The 14,208-nt window shown below is 34.6% G+C and overlaps 1 pseudogene across 1 annotated transcript; it reads right to left on the minus strand.

Moving 5' to 3' along the window:
- Positions 1-1,209: 1,209 nt before the first annotated feature.
- Positions 1,210-12,687, minus strand: LOC145636993 (nuclear intron maturase 1, mitochondrial pseudogene; annotated as a pseudogene). Its single transcript, XR_014114151.1, has 4 exons — positions 12,579-12,687; positions 6,632-6,760; positions 1,672-3,982; positions 1,210-1,502 (listed from the first exon to the last, which is right to left on the minus strand). The product of XR_014114151.1 is annotated as a nuclear intron maturase 1, mitochondrial pseudogene (transcript).
- Positions 12,688-14,208: the final 1,521 nt, after the last annotated feature.

Here is a 14,208-nt window from a genome sequence, read left to right on the forward strand (position 1 = left end):
TAAGAATTTTTTCATTCGGAGCATTTGAGAAACATTTTTTTTTTAGTCTATGTTATTAAATCCTATATTCTTTCACCCAAAAAAATGTAGCAAATGAGATTTGCCTCTAATTCCCTACAATAATGGTATCCTTCTAAAATATAAATTGAAGGATATATAAAAAGCCCTCCACCCTCTAATACTAGACACTCCAAACTCTAAAGGGCATCAAGAAAAGTTACAAGGTGGCAAGGATAAGAACTTGATATAGAGAGAAGGGAGTGGTTGACTTGATAAAAAGGAATCAAACGAATTACAAAATTAGATTATAAAAAAAATTAAAAAAAATCTACATACTACAAAAGTAAAAAAGTGCATAATAAATCTAGCAATAAATCGAAGAAATTGAGGGATGAATTTGATATAGTATCAAGCTCACCCCTAAACTCAGTCAATTCCATTCTATAATACCCAATCAAATACCACTAAAGAAGCTTCCCTTCAACCTAATTCTTCTTCGAAATAATTCTTAATTGAAAACTAAATTCATTTCAAAACCTGACATTAAGATAGGAGAAATGTCTGGCGTGTATACTTTTTAAATTTGAATAAGAGCCTTAGATTATTGCAATTGAGTCTTAATCATTATTCCATTGGAGTCCATATCCACCGCTATTCACATAATAATTAATGGAACCTAGTTCAAGGGAATTCCTAAACCCCTTCTCCTTTAAAGAGACTATCTCATTCCTTTCAATAGACAGGTGAGTAGGGATGTCAATGGGCAGGGCGGGGCGGATGTTGGCCTTCCCATCCCCATCCCCACCTAATATTTTCATCCCCATCCCCATCCCCATCCCCATCCCCGCGGCGGGTCCAATTTCCATCCCCATCCCCGCCCCACCGGGTACAACTCCAAAACCATCCCCGCCCCACCCCCCCCCCCCCCTTGGATATCCATCCGCACCTAATCCCCACCAAAAACCCGCCTAATCCCCACCCAAGATCCACCTAATATCCGTATCTCAAAAACACAATCTTACATAATTAATACGAATTATAAAATAAAACATTCTATATACATTTTTGTGTTATAATATAAGTGTCGTATTGTTTTTATCCCCATCCCCGCCCCATTGGGGTGGGGATGGGGCGGGTCTCCTACTTGACCCGCCCCACTGACATCCCTACAGGTGAGCCTTGCTCAATGCGAGATAGTGAATTTTGACAGGTCGTGAAAGTAAAAAAAAGACCACGTGACACAAGAGAGGCATTATAAGCTAAGATAGTAAAAATCAAGTATATTTACCATAAAATCCAGATAGGAGCTGCTGCACTGAATCTGATAGAGTAACACGGAGTATTGAATTAGGTCTTAGTCCCAACAGTGGAACACTAAGCATCCTTCACCAGCTCTAACATTAATATCTCTCAGAAATCCACGTTCTCATAGCTGTTTGATTGGTGAAAATAACTATATTGACAACACATGCCGTGTTATTAAGAACAGGTGTATAGCTTCACTGCACCATCACCAGCAAAATTAGATTAGACATTGATCTTTAAAGTTCTATACACAAAAAAGGAACAGGTGAATCAAACCATGTTATTGACATGAAGCACGATATCCTTGGTAAGTTGGTATATATAATGAAAAAGGATGAGATGAATCAAATCTTTTTCTCATCTCACCTCAATCGTAACCCAAAACTGTTACAGTAATCTTCATATTTGCAGCCTCCTCTTCTATAATTATACTAATATGCACATACTTTTAGTTTACAAGTGTGGCAGTACAAACATAAAGGGAACACACAAATTGATTCCATATTGCCAATAGACCATTTTTATCCTTAAGGGTGCTTTTCTGATGCGATGTCAAACCAACGTGCACCAAGAGTCTTAAAGTCCCAAACAATTTCAGATATCTCATTTTGGGGTAGACTTAGACCTTGAGTCTTGATTGACTTAAGTAGTTCAGAAAAGAATTTAGGATCTTGTAATTTGATGTATTCAAGCAACATTTGTTCATGATCAGGCACCCAAACACGAGGGAATGGAGTATAATCACAGCTGGGGATCAAAGACATGTGAGAAAACTGCACACCTTCAATGGCATCAACAAGACCCAACTTCAGAAGATCTGAGTACTCAGATGCCACATTGTTTCCTTTGCCTCTTAAAGGATGACTGAGGCTTCGGGAAGCTATCTTGTATACCTTGGCACGAGATTTGAGCTTATACCTGGCAGCATATAGCTTGGCTAAAGAGCTGCGGATCACATAAGCACAAAAGCCAACAACTTTTTTACGGTTGTCAGCATATCTATACCAATCAGCCATAGTTTCAAGGAACTTATTCATCTGAGAATTTGTATGAGCTTGGCTGGAATAAAGCATCGGAGTACAGGGCAATGGCTCTGGATCCTTCTCACCCTTTAACAGTTCAAGGCGCCTGAATCGGCGAATACATTGTGGCAAGCTAGCAGTAACCGAAAGCAATGTTCCTACACACTTTTTACTAACAGTTTTACCACCTGTACCTGTGTAATGCAATGTTGGGTATACTACACGATGGCAAATGACATGGTCAAGAAACAAAATTCCCCTACTTACATGCTCAATCTCCACCTTCGAGTAGTCCAACTTTATCCCTAGTTTGCTACTGCAGAAGTCAATCAACTCCTCCCTTATCTTCACAGCATCCTCCCGGGATCCTCGAATGCCTATCAAAAAATGACCACCATATCGTATATAATCCATTTTTCTTGTTTTTTCCTTCCCACCAGATGGAACAAACTCAGGCCAAGCAGGGTTATGACAACTATCAGTCTTTGAATCCTTCCAAATCGAGTCAAGCATAGACGGCCTAAAAAACTCAACTATTTTCTCCTCCATCATATGATCAAGTATATTTAAACAAACATTAGCAAGAAAAGGGCTAAGAATTCCACAATGGCCATAATTCGGCACCTTAGCTGCCTCCTCTGGTGCAAAATTATAGAATGTTCTAAGCCAATAAGGATCCGGTTTTGGCTCATTTGGATTCAAAACCTTCCTACGTTTTTCATCACTCTTTTTTTTCCTCTTCCCCGCCCCTCTCTTCCACTTCCGGCCATCATCAACCTCGAAACAACGTTTCGAAGTCCCTCTAAAGGAAGAACTAATCAAACCTAACACTCTTTTATCCTTCACAACTTCCTCCACACAATGCATAACTAAACCCTTATCAACATTCTCCAAAACCTCACTCAAATCACCTCTCAAATACCAAAGATACCCAGCAAAATTACTCCTAATAGTCCTAATTACAGTATGAGCATTACGCCCGAGGCGAAAACCGTGTGATTTCGACGAAAATCTAGACTCAAATACAGGTTCAAGAATCAACAACAAAGCCTCCTGAACAACACGGTCTTGAAACGGTGGGTAACTAGAACCCAACAGCTTCTTCAAAGTTGTTTTAGAGGTAAATTCAGTAATGGATTTTTCAATTGGACTACGAATATACAACTCAGTTTTCATATTCCATTGAAACTGACCTTTAACAACAGCATTACGAAGCGATAGAAGATGATGCAATGTTTGTGAGTGAATGGCGCTTGAGGTAGGAAATGAGCCAGTGAAATGCGCAACAGAACGCTGGTATGCTAAAACCCAGATATCAAATTTGGAAAGAAAGCCTGTAAGATTAGAGAAAGGCTTTGATTTTGGAGTAGAGAAGGATTTTACCCAGATTTCTGAGCAAATTTGAATTGGGTCTTCTTTCATTAGAGCATATGGGTCTTGCTGATTTTGTTGGGGTTGTGAAGGATGATGGTTTTGATGATGTGGGTGTGGAGAAAGAGAGGAGAGAGAGTGCAGGGATGAGAAGCGTACCAGTAGAGGATTGCTCGGAAGGTGTTTGATGAAAGTCCTCAACGACATGATCGTAGAGGACAAAGGTATAGGACGTTGGAGAAAATTCGAAAATTTATATACTCCCACAATAGTTAGTAAAACCCCTAGGCAGTTAGGTGTAGTTTAGAGCAAGATTATTAGCTATAAGCCTCTAACTCTAAAGGTCTGTTCATATTTACTTATTTTCAGTTCAGTTCAGTTCAGTTCAACTCCAATCAATTCAGTTCAATTCAGTTCAGTTCAGTTCAGCTCCAATCAGTTCAGTTCAGTTCAGCTCTTAATTTCTCTCTCTCATAAAATATTCATTTCAACTTAGGCCCTATTTGATTCACCTTAATTTTGCTGAACTGAAATTATTTTTACTGTACTGAAATTATTTTTACTGAACTGAACTTAATTTTACTGAACTGAAATTATTTTTACTGAACTTAAATTATTTTTACTGAACTGAAATTATTTTAACTGATTTTCTATTATAATTCTTCTTTAAGGAAACTGAATTTTACTGAACTGAACTTATTTTTACTGAACTGAAATTATTTATACTGAACTGAAATTAATTTTACTGAACTGAAATTATTTTTACTGAACTGAAATTATTTTTACTTAATATTATTTTTTTAAGGTGAAGAGAACATGGTCTTAGTTCAGTTCAGTTCAGTTCAGCTCCAATCAGTTCTGTTTAGTTCAGTTCAGCTTCAATCAGTTCAGTTCAGCTTAGTTCAGTAAATATGAACAAACCCTAAGTCTTAAAACTTGGCATGATAACAAGTAGTTTTCATTTATTTTAAGATAAGACTTCTCCCCTAAAAAAAATAAGAAGACTTTGCAAATTTTTATATTAATGTTGTTTTGTCTTAATAAAGTCTAGAAATGGAGTTTTGATTCAAAAAAACATGGGTGATGTTAGCTTAGGGTTGAAGAGTTAAATTTTGTTATAGTTTTTTTTGATGCAGCAATTTTGTTATAGTTTCATGAGCGGAGAGAGTAAGTCATATTTAGTTGCACACACGTCTTTACATGTCTGTGTCTTGTTGGGTATATTTTACAAATTAAGTCACAAATAAGTTATTATTGCTACTTACAATATCTTTGGTCTCAAAGGTTATAATACTTGTCTCTAAGGTCAAGGATTACATTTGTAGTATAAATATCCATCATGTTACTCTTGTTTTGTGCACATGACATAAGATACACAACACATAACACATGTCAAATACCAGAAAGTGTATTGTTCTTGTCCATCTTTTATCTATTTATTTCTCTATATCATTTTGTGCTTTTCGCTTGTGCTCCCAATCCCTACATGTCTAACATCATATCTTAGTTTATACTATAAAATTTGAAGTACTTATTACACTATCAGTTGTGGTCAATAAGCTTATTAACACATATAGTACGTCCAAGTGGAATTTAAGAGACGTCATCAGCTGCCCAGCAATATATTGTTGAAAGATGTAACATGTCTATAGTTTAATTTCTTAACGTAAGAAGATTTTTTTGTCTTTTTTTACACCAAAAAAGTATTATCTAGACTTGAGAAAATTTTCTCTCTCTACATTTGAGAGCTTCTCTCACTAAGAGTAAACACAATGATTGACCACAACCATTGTGGTTATAGGTTAATTTATTAATTTCTCCATCTTCCACTTCACCTATACCACTCTTATACCCGTTTAATAATCAATGTCTCACAATAGTTAACCACAACTTTTTGGTTATACATTTTCTCTCTTCTACTTTTACCCAACCCAACCCCACCACACAATCTCTCTCTTAAATCCTATCATATATAACTAGTGCACTTGGTAATAATCAATCATAACTAATAATTATTATTAGCATACATTAATTAAAAAAAATGACTTATGTTTAGAATTAATGCATCATATTATTTAATTAGTACATAATTAGTCGTTAATTAAGAAATAAACAAGAATTAAGAAATACACAAGAATTGCAACTTTACTAAATTCGATAATAATAAAAATAATACATATTCTATCAAATGACAACAATCTTTAAAAGATAACAACGAACCGTGATTGAGTGCAAATACAATCATTTAATGTTACGATTATACAGCTATTGACGCAAATTTTTTTTCCTGCTATTAACAATGAATTTGAGCAACATATGTTCAATTAAGGGTCTGTTCTCATTGACTGAAATGAGTTGAACTAAATTAAACCGAACTAAAATGAATATTTTATAAGAGAACGAAATTAGGAGCTAAACTGAACTTTATTGAATTAAACTGAACTTATTAGAGCTGAACTGAACTGAATTGAACTGAACTGAAAATAATCGTATGAGAACAGGCCCTAAGTCTTTCTTCAAGGCTTTATGCATAGCTTCATCACGAACACGAGCTCTATTAGACATATAATTTTCCAAACTTGCAATTCGTTTGTTGCTATTTTCGAACTGAAAAGTCTCTTCATTTCTATTACTTGAAGACGCATTTGTAGCTTGATCATATTCATTTGGAACGTAATACGTTTTATACGTATCTCTTTCATCCTCAAAGATCATATTGTGCATAATGATACATGCTATCATTATTTTTCCTTACATTGTTGCGTCACGAGCTAGCGCAAGATTCCGTATTATTGCAAAACGAGCTTGTAGTACTCCAAAAGCGCGCTCAAAATCCTTTCGTCTAGCTTCTTGTAATTTGGAAAAAAGACCTTCTTTTTCATTTTGCGGTAGTGATATTGTAGGACTGAATGTTGCCTATTTAGGATATATACCATCTGTGAGATAATACCCCATGTTGTATTGCTGGTCATTCACAACATAATTAATAGAAGGTGCACGGCCTTCAAAAACATCGTTAAACAAAGGGGATCTATCAAGAACGTTAATATCATTACGACCACCTGGTGTCCCAAAAAAAAGCATGCCAGATCCAAAGATCATATGATGCCACAGCTTCTAAGATTAATGTGGGTTTACCTGGTCTTCCAAAAAAGATCCCTTTTAATCGAAGTGGTTAATTTTTCCACCGCCAATGCATACAATCAATAGAACCTTACATGTCTGGAAATCCTCGACATTCACCAATTCTTAGTAGTCTTACCAGATCTTCATGTTGTAGGAATCTCTTGCAAGAGATGTACTAATTCGAATGTAATCATCCATAAAATCAGCATAGGTGCCATAAGCTATACGTCTCATAACAGCTGTGCATTTTTGCAATCCGGAGGCACCAAACCTTCCTGTAGCATCTTGTCTTTGCTGAAAAAAGGGATGACATTCTTCTTTAGTTTGCTTTATTCAGAGAAATATATGTTGGTTCATGCGAAATCTCCGACGAAATAACGTTGGAGGAAACACATGATGGTCAGCAAAGTAGTCATTCCATAAACGATTGTGTCCATCCTCACGATCCCTTGGAACGGGGATCCTTGGTGCCCTTGGAACTTGATTTAACATTTGATATACTTCAATTGAATTGGACATTAAAACTCCATCCATCATTCGGTTAACAAGACGATTGACTTGCCTTCGTCTTTCATATCGTTGTGTTTGGCTATTTTCTAAATTCGATGAGGAATTAGAAGAGTTGGAGCTTTCGTCGGATGACATGTTATTAAAACCAAGTTGATATGAGAATGGAAGGTAGAAGTTTTTTAGGGGAAAAAATGGATGGTTGATCGAGTGAAATGCATCTTATCCATTTTATAGAACAAATGTGTTTGGTATGTAGTCATCTTTATTATATTATATGATAAATTTTAAGTCTTACATGCTTTCATTGATTCAGAAAGAAGTTAATAATTTTTCAGGAATGTAGATGCATGCTTTGTATGGTTAATATCACTGTAGACACCTAAAAATGTCTCCCCAAAACCAAACCCGATGATGAACAACCTTTCACCGTCATTATTGGTCGGGTTGAGTATTTAACCTTGAAGTGCTTAAATCCATATTCAATCCCAATAAATTTCATAAACCAACCCAACTCCTAACCCATTTCCCCAAACCATAACTTATTTTTCTCTTTTCGTGCCTTTAAACCCAAAATAATTCATTTCGTGTCCTTTAAAATCATTCATTTTGCGTCCTTTTTATAAAACGTTTAATCCAGTTTATTTTAGTCCATAATTTGGGTCCAATGATTTATTATTTGGATGGTGATTTCAAAGATCTTTCCAACGATATATTATAAGCCCAAATCCGAGTTATAACGAATAAGTTATGGCCAAAATATTAAACTGAGCCCATACCGAACCTAAGCACACCTTACCTACGACCCAATGATCATGTGGAGGGTCCAAATTATTTAATCCCATTCCTAAACCAATTAGGATTAATTGGAAGCTTCTATAAGTTTATAAAAAGATCCTAATTATCCTTTTTGAATAGATAAGAATAAAGAGTTTGAAATTGAATAAAATTTTTCTTTTTGAAAATCCTATTTCTATCCAAATTGAAAGACGTTCAAAGATAGTTAGATATGAATTTCGTGCCTCATATTTTTAATCCAAATTTTATATGGTTGGATAGCCCTTGAAATTATCTTTCCAATGATATATTATAATATCAATTCCGAGCTATAACGGAAAAGATATGAATAAAATATCAAACTCTATCCAAAACTGATACCATCTCACTATTTCGGCTATATCTTTTGTTCTAAAACATATTTTAATATGATTTTAATTGGGTTAGAAAGTAGAATTCAATAGCTTTTCAACGATATCTTATTTATCTTATTTCGATATCTGGATCAAAAGATATGATAAAAACAAAAATCGTAAAAACTGCTGTCTATCGAGTTTTATTCCGATTTAATTCGGATCTTATCTTAATTCTTCGACCCCTCTTTTTTCTCTATAAATAGAGGTCATATCACCCCTTTTTCAAGGATCAACAATCTTGATCATCAAATCCTTCTTTCTTTCTCTCTTTTACACCAAAAATCATTCTCTTCTCTCTCTCCCATATTCTAAGCCTTAAATCTATATTCCTAATTACACCATTCTTCTCTTAAGCACACCAAGGAGTCTATACTAAACCCGAGGTTCCGTCCTTAAACCAAGGCGTGAAAGGTATAAATAACTGATGGTTTGGACCAAATCAACTCTACTTTTGATTTAATATAATTTTCATTTACTTTATATTTTTTTTATTGAAGTTACTAACAGTTTATTCATGATGTAGCAATTTAAAGGAACGTGCGGAATGTGAGTAATTAATTAATTTAATTACTCTTATTTTTATTCTTATTGCTAGTATCATGATTAGGGTTATTATTATTTGATTTGAATAACGCTATTATTGTTAAATTGCTTCCAATATTAATGTTAATTCTATTATTGTTATTATGATCACTATATTGCATGTTTAAAGGGAATATGTAATTGAAAATCACGCCTAATAAGATAATTTGGACAACCGGTTTAGGTCCCTTTTTAATCTTGTTATAAAATTCAAGTGATCACAAATATTTTAGAATTATGTGTTGCATTAATATTCAACCAATTAAGCTTAATAATAGATTGGAGCAAATTGAATATTTTGTTTGTATGCCTTTGAGATCGCAGGAATCAATTTTCACTATAAGAATCGAGTAGAGGTCAATACGGGCGAATGTGACTCCATGACTCACTTCGTACCATCATCCCCGATCATCCTTTCATGGTTCCGAACCATATGGAGTTAGTAATCTCATGAATTATGAATGGGGTGTAACCTTCACGGGTCAATCGTTGTTGCCTTCGTTGTCCCTTTATCGTGGTTGCCTTTTATGATCCGTGAACGGTTTACAAGTTCCTTAAAAACTTGTTGGCGGCTCCCTACTTTCCTTTGTCCCTAATCGTAATGTCAATTCCCACTTCCTATGAGTGCCAAGCATATTCACACATGCTTTAACGTAGGCGCACTTCGAGCGACGCCTACAATCACCTTAGCATTTTCATGTACGTAAAAGTGACAGGCTAAAGTCGTATCACCTTATCAAAAGTAATTCCTAAAACCAATAACTAAAATAGATAGGGAAGCAGGGTCGAATCCACAGAGAAACGAGTCTTTCTATTCCTAATTAATTAGAGTAATCTAAATTATCAAGTAACCAAAATATTATAATCGAAGGAAACTAAACTACGAAGATTAAGAATAAGGAGAAAACAATGAATAAAAGATCTAGGGCATAGGTTCACCAATAAATAATATTCCAGGGTAAAACATAATAATCAATCATCAATGCGTACATTAATCAGATCATAAAGGGCTTTCGCTACGTATTACAATCACATAATTAATTTACCGGTATTAAATCTCATCTCTCGAATCTCAACTTAACCATTTATAAATTAACCTGCCTATTGAAACTAGACCTAAACATCAATTCTCATCTCTTGAATCTCTAATCAATATTGTCAAACTCATGCATAAAAGATCTGCGCAAATCTAGTCACAGAGCATTAAATCAATCAATAGGAAATTAATCTAGCATTGACAATTAACAACAATAAATTATCCCTTCATATTATTTATGGATCCCCATAAACCCTAGAAATAAAACTACTCACACATAATAAAAACTAAAATAATCAAAGCAATAAAACAAGACATGATCAAAGGAATAAAATAAATAACTAAGATTAAGAGAAGAGAAATCGTTACCAAAGAAATCTGGAATTAAGAATAAAGTTAAGAACAAAGTATAAGAGAGAGAAACTAATCTAAAAGCTAAGTAGAGAGAGAAAATCTAAGAAAGAATTAAGAAAGAGTAAAAGAAGATCCTAAACTCGCTTAACGGAAAAGTATTTATACTAAGCAAGAATCCTAAACTAAAACAAACTTAAACGACGCTAATCGTCTCCTAATAATAACACGCGCCCGATCGGGCGAGGCACCGCCCGTTCGGGCGCGCCTTTTTCCCTCTGGTAAACTTCCTCGCGCCCGGCCGGGCGCGAGTTCGGGCGCCAGCCTCTTTGGACGGGCGGCACTCTTGGGCCACTATTTGGACTACGATTGGGCTCCAATTCTTTGGGCCAATTTGGGTTTCCTCTTCGGGTCTTGAATACTTGGTCCAAATGCCCCGATACCACATATATCGAGCCCTTAATACCGGTTCGATGACTCTATCCGGCCCTGGGCTATAAAAATTGGTCGCGCATCTCCGATGCTCGTAATTGCTCCATGATATCTTAGGAAAATGCTCCAAAAGTGCAAATCCCTACAAAAGTCAACCAAATCTACAAAAACACTAAAAAAACACCAATTAGTAATAAAAGTGGCTCTAAAGAGCCAAAAACACTACTAATTATGACCAAGGGACAGGGGTAAAATACTATATAAAATAGACATATTAAAAAGCAATGTAATGTTACTATTACCTTTTTAGTGTTAAGTACATCAGTGTACAATATTTATCACTATTACCTTTTTAGTGTTCAGTATATCAGTGTCTAGTATCTAATATTTGCTTTTCACTGTTGGGTACATCAATTCTTTTTCAATGTAATGTAAATCAATGTACATCTTTTGCAGTGAAATATCAAAGTGAATTGATAGGTTTAGTCAGATCAATAATAATTATATATACATATAAAGCGTATAATACGATTTTAATAAGGGATATGTAATTAACTTCTTTTTTTTTTATTATTAATAATGATATTACAATCTAACATTCATTCATATCCTAAATCAACAACACATTAACAATTGCCAAAATAAAAATCGAACCTTAGTACATAAAACAGAAAACTAAAAAAGATATTATTTGAAATTAAGCAACATTTAAACTATAATTAACCATACACTAATACATCAGTCTGAGGGGAATAACTTCTTCAACAAATTGCTCCTTATTTCTTGTCTTCTTGATCTTCCAAAGATAATTTTGGCTTTGAATCGAGGTGTTTAAATAACTCCATATTAATTTTTCTTTGCTTCCTTGCATCTTTCTCCCTTTTTAGTTGCAACCTTGTAAGTTTCACTTCATTTTCAGATTGCCTTATAATGTTCATGTGTTGGGCCGTGTCCAACCATTGCTACCATGCTCCAAGTGGCATGTTTGCCATCTCGCTCTTTCCTTTATTTTTGCTAGATTCGTTATTGGAAGGCAAGCCTGAATACCCAATATCACCACTGGTTGGTGTTTTTGGGTTTGATGAAGCTGAGTAGTTTCCAGCTTTATTGATACGTGATCTCTTTGCGTCACTTCCTTAAGTAGATGTTTTTTGCTTGTATTATTGAACAATATCTTCACTTGGTTTCCACACATCATGTGGTATCAGAATGTCCCAAACATGCTAGTCTTGAAAGGTTTTAGACATCAATAATGTCTTTGTTTTGTCAGCAGCATATATACTATATGCTGCCTTCATAACATCTTCATCATTTTGACCACTTCCCTTTCTTGATTCAGCATGAGCATGTGAACCACAAAATTTAGAACATGAAGTATTAATCCTTCTCTAATGGTTTGTAAGTTGCTCTGTACACCTCATTTTCAACAAATCTTCTCGTGTTACCCCGTCGGTACCTTCTTCGAAACACCTTTGTTTGTATAGTTTAACATTATTATACATTTCCTCAATTTTCCTCCAAAAAACATCCCCCTTTTGGTTAGTGTTTTTTTATTTTATTTTGACTAACCTCAAGCCAAGCCTTCACAAGAACCACTTCTTCATCTTTTGAGAAAAAAAAATGTCCTTCCATCTTGATTGCCTCCTTCATTACCTCCTTCATTTCCTTCGTCTTCTTCAATTTCTGGTTCATTGTCATCATCTGATTCGTTCGATGTGCATGAGCAATCAAAACTCGGAAATTCACCATCACCTTGTGACATAGTAAAATGTTGAGACATGGGAAATGTTGAATCAATTTGAGAGATTTGAATATTCTCAAAAGATGAGATAACATTTTGAGAATTTGAATAATTAGGATTTTGTGGTGGTTGAAAGGAAAAGAAGTGAAAGTACTTGGATTTGAGAAATTGAGATTTGTGAGCTGTAACTTGGAAATTGTTGAAAATTTGTATCTAAATCTGAGTTCAGATCAATTGGAAGGTTAGAATAGTAAGGTTGAAGCTTTTGGATTATTTTGCGGTTGTAATGAGTTCTGAGATTTTGCGGATTTTTTTTTCTATTAGATTTAGGAATATTCATCTCTACACAATTTGAAAATAAAGAGAGCAATATTCACCAAAAACAGTTGTTTCAAAATACCTCAATATTGGGCTCATTTTACATAGAAAAATAAAATAGAGTAGTTGGTGTTTTTCTTTTTAGAATTGTATTTTAAAAATTATGCCCGTTATAAAAATTATAACAGCTATAAATTCTAAGCAAATTTCAGCCATTGATAAAGAAATAGGTGTCACAGTCTCAAGAAGCCATGTCATTATGGGTGACTATCAAAAGTAATATAATATTACAGGACCAAGCTTCAATAACCTGTTATTTTACTAACCAGGTTATTGAAAATTTCCTCCAAAAAATTTCTCTCTCTTCATTATTTTATTATTATTCCACTTCCTCTCTCTTAATAACCAACCTCAATGGTTGATGGCTGTGTATACTCTAAGAAGTGAGTTTCCTTGGTTAACGTGCTATTTTTGCATGCAAGCCATTCTATTGGTTCAACCTTTTTGTTCTCATTTCACATAAGGTTGCTTACTGTAGCATGCAAAGCTACAACCTTTCCATATCCTTTCTTCAATCTGCAGCAGATCTCATCTTTAATTTTTTTTCCTTCCAGGATTCGCACCATTCAGTGTAGAGGAATTCGTTTGTGTAACAGCCTAGATATTCCTTTCTTTTAAAATACCTATTTTGTTCAATTTAAAACTCAAAATAGGAAATTCTAAGACATCACAGCCACCGTGAAATGGCTAAAGCAACTATCAAAGACACACAGTGGAAGACTATCTTTAAAAACATTCAAAACGACTCAACTTAAAAATTCAACCAACGAAAGTAAAGTTGTAGGCACCTAAAAATGTCTCCCCAAAACCAAACTCGATGATGAACAACCTTTCACCACCATTATTGGTCGGGTTTAATATTTAATCTTTGGAGTGCTTAAATCCATATTCAAATCCATATTTTCATTTCATAAACCAACCCAATTCCTAGCCCATTTCCCCAAAACATAACTTATTTTCCTCTTTTCGTGCCTTTAAACCCAAAATAATTCATTCCGTGTCCTTTAAAATCATTCATTTCATGTCCTTTTTATAAAAATGTTTATTCCAGTTTATTTTAGTCCATAATCTGGGTTCAATGATTGAATAGTTGGATGGGGTTGAAAAGAGCTTTCCAACGATATATTATAAGCCCAAATCCGAGTTATAACGAATAAGTTATGG

This window comes from Chenopodium album, chromosome 6 (genome assembly GCF_948465745.1).
Source record: "Chenopodium album chromosome 6, dcCheAlbu1.1, whole genome shotgun sequence".
Classification (NCBI taxonomy): domain Eukaryota; kingdom Viridiplantae; phylum Streptophyta; class Magnoliopsida; order Caryophyllales; family Amaranthaceae; genus Chenopodium; species Chenopodium album.